The 3,807-nt window shown below is 42.4% G+C and overlaps 1 pseudogene; it reads left to right on the forward strand.

The window, feature by feature from the left end:
* The first annotated feature begins 1,602 nt into the window (after nucleotides 1-1,602).
* On the forward strand, nucleotides 1,603-1,721 carry LOC116085494 (annotated as a pseudogene).
* Nucleotides 1,722-3,807: the final 2,086 nt, after the last annotated feature.

The following is a 3,807-nucleotide window of genomic DNA, read 5'->3' on the forward strand; positions in this document are numbered from 1 at the left end:
TTATGGGATCTGCTTCTTTGATTCATGCCTACTAGAGGAGGAGGAGATGTTGCTAAGATGATCAAGAGGCTTCCAGTTAAGTTGGTTATTGGGAGGTTATTGGGAACCCTATAGACTTGAAAGGATGAATCCCTACATGCCTAGCTTCAGTTTTAACCCAGATACATTTCTGAATACAAAAATGTATTGTTGGAATATATCTCTTCATTAGCAGAGGTGTCCTTGGATACCAGTTGAGAAATCATTAGAACCCCCAAAGAAAGTCCAAGATCTCTATGGACTTCAGTATTGTTATGTGTCTCGGGTTAGGGTCTGAGCCTCATTGCACCAGGCTAGATATCAGCTGCTGTAACCAAGTTCTTGAGCAGAACTTTTAATACAGGGAATGTGTGTGTCATCTTTGAGACAAATTCCCAAGAACTGACACAGGAAAACGCTGATTTCTGAGTTGGTGACAACACATCTATTTTTGTTGCTTTGGAACAATGACTAAAGTTCATCCTTGCTGGATTAAAACGTTCTGGTGATGTAGGGCTAAATGGAGGCTTGTGAAGTATGAGTCATGATGAAAGGCCACTGTGACAAACACTGAAATGCCCTCCCATACTGAAAGCCCTGTTGATACTGTCAATTCCAAAATCAAAGCCCCCTCCTGTTCTCTCATTTGTAATTTCACTAAGTCAGATGTTGCAGAATGGTCCTGAGCAAACCTACGGAGAAATTTGACCCATCTGGACATAACATGCTAAGGATGGAGATGACTTTTATAGTCAGTGGGGGAAAGGGGAGGTTAAAGCATGAGAGATGTACAGGAGGGACCACAACAAGAAAAGCACTATCAGTTTCTCCTGAAACCATACTGCACTAGGAACCATGTTTGACGCTCCGAAAGAACGTCTCCCAGCAGAAACACGGACTTGGCGCAGGGAGATTTGAAGCTCAAAAAGTTCCTCAGGGTCCAGGGTACAAAGCTAAACACAGAGCTGGGAAGGATTGGGATGTAATGAAGTCTTGCTATCCTGAAGCCCTCCTGCAGTGTTTGGGGCACAGAAGATAGAGAAGCCGCCAGGCTTTTTCCTGAGATCTTGGAAGCTGTGATGTGGAAAGGAAACCCTACTACTGATAACACACGTAAAGGGCTGGGTAAGAGTGGCTAAGACGTTTGTCTCTAGAGCCGCGTGACATGCACTAAAGTACACAAATATGGAAGCTGTGAAGGGCCTCAGATGAGGATGTGAGTCCACTGAACCAAGAGGTTAATTAGAACTGAGAACACCTGTCTGGATGCCATCGATGTGGAGGAGGAGGTTTGGGACACGTGGGAGCACACAGATCAGTAGCTGCTAGACCATGTTGATACATGCCTGTAGTGGAGGTCATAGCGAAGTGCTAGCTCTCCTTCATTGCCGGAGAATGTGGCACTGTTTAGGAAACAAAGTGTGTGTGGAAGCACAGCTGAGTCGTGCACACCCCAGTCTCAGAGCATATTCCCCCCTCCCCCCAAAACCTCGCCCGGACCCTTTGCCAGCAGAACCAGCTTCTCTTTGCTCTGAGTGAGGAGGGATTCCTACCTTACTTTCACACTCTAAAAAAATGATCTTGGTCTACGGGCATACCGCCCTGAATGCGCCCGATCTCGTCTGATCTCGGAAGCTAAGCTGGGTCAGGCCTGGTTAGTACTTGGATGGGAGACCGCCTGGGTATAATGCATGCAGTAAGCTAAAAAAAAAAAAAAAAAAAAAAAAGATCCTGTCTGAGGTAATTACCTAGAAAGGACCAGATAATTCTTAAACCTCATTGTCCCTCTTCCTCGATGCCTTTTAGGCTTCAAGCCAGGGTCAGAACCCAGCCAGCACCACTAGAGATCCCAAGAACAAAATCAAACCCAGCAAGAAAAAGATAACTAACTGGTTGAAATATTCTGTCAGTTTGTCAACAAATATTGTGAATACCTGGGGAAATGGATGTGGGGGCTGCAAAACTAAGGAACAAAGAATATGATTTTAGAACAAGCTGGATTTCTCTCCCACACCATGCAACTACATGTCCCTGCAAAATTCACATGTTGGGACTGAAACCTTGTTTGGATCTGTTTTCTGTTGCTACAACTGAAAACCACAGACTGGGTTATTTATAAAGAAAAAAGTGGGTTATTTTATTTGTGGTTCCTGAAGTTTAAGAACATGGTAATATCCACCGGGTGGCTGGTGAGAGCCTTCCTGCTGTGTCATGGGTTGGTGGAGGGAATCACATCGTGAGCACAAGCAAGCCTATCAGAAGCAGCTCAGTCATGTAAGAGAGCCATTCCCGTGATAATCCATTCATCCACTAACCTATTACTGTGTTAGTAGATGAACCCATTTGTGAGGGAGCACTGAGGACCCAATTATCTCTTGGAGGTCCCACCTGGTTCTATCTCTGTATTCCTAACAATTAGAATTAGGTTTCAACATGAGATCAGATGCAGGTGTTCAAGCCTCAGGATAGCAATATTAGGAGACTAACCCTTTTGGACACTGTTTAACTTTCTATGAGAAACTCTCTAGACAGCTAACCCACCTTTCCATCTCTTCTGCTACATGAGAACACATCAACAAGAACTGCCAGAAATAAGTATTTTTTCTTTATAAATAGCGATTTATAAATAACTGTTTCTATAGCAACAGAAATAGATCAAGACATGTCACTTAGGAAAGGCTTTGGATTCAGTCGACTAGTTAGAGTACCTGAGAGTGTTTCTAAATATTTCCTTCATTGGTTGACCAGTGCCTCAGGTTAGCAGGTCTCCATTTGTTGAAGGCCAGAAGACAGGAATTCTTCAGTATAATAATCACCCACAGACTAACGATGCCCCAAGAGTTTCAGCACACATTCGTTCACCGGTTTGAGAAATATGGTGAATGATAAAGAGAATGTTACCACTATTTAGAGAATACAATAGGCCAGAGATTCTAATAAACGCCTCAGTTAAAATGAAGTTTCTGTCTTTACGTGGGCAGCCTGGGTAAGTAGCCCTGTGAGGCAGAGCAGAGAAGGCTATCATCACACATACATATTATGTACGGAGTGATAAACAAGCTGTATGAGGAACTCAGTGGTTCTCAGACTCTTATAAACACCAGGAAAGTTTGTTAAGGCACAATATATAAATAAAAACATGATTGGTGCCTGAGCCCCATTCCTAGAGTTTGTGACTCAGTAAATATGGATGGGAACCAAGGATTAGCATTTCAAATAACTCCCCAGGCCATATTGATACTGAGATCCAGAGACAAATTGAAAAAAATACCAACCTAAGAAGAAAAAGAAAGACTGCGTTATAAAGACACTGTCATATATAAGTGGTAAAACCCTCAAAGCATTAAGTAATATGAACAAGGCTCTACTTCAGGAGTCATAAAAGAAATACTTTTTCCTTAAGTGGGTGTCAATTTCAAGCCTTGGAAAGGATAAATAGGTAAGTTTAGATTACTTAAGAAATAGTGTGCAATTATCACATTTGTATTGTATATATTATCCTGTGGTTTCTCAAGGGATCCTGTGGTTATTTACTAATAGAAAAAGAAACAGCTAGCTTATTTGGGATATTAGACACAGTCCCTGAGCAACACTAATGCCCAAACCCCAAGCTTAAAACGCATTCCCTACAATAGGTTATGAGAGTCAAACAGAGCCAAATGGAGATTTCTCTTGAGTACCACCTCACAGGAAACTCAGTAAGAGCCTAAACCTACACCGTGGTTATTGCCCTAGTTTCTTAGCACATCCCGAGTGTAGACATGAGAATAGATTTACTCAGAGGTCTTT

Source organism: Mastomys coucha, unplaced genomic scaffold (genome assembly GCF_008632895.1).
Source record: "Mastomys coucha isolate ucsf_1 unplaced genomic scaffold, UCSF_Mcou_1 pScaffold9, whole genome shotgun sequence".
Classification (NCBI taxonomy): Eukaryota; Metazoa; Chordata; class Mammalia; order Rodentia; family Muridae; genus Mastomys; species Mastomys coucha.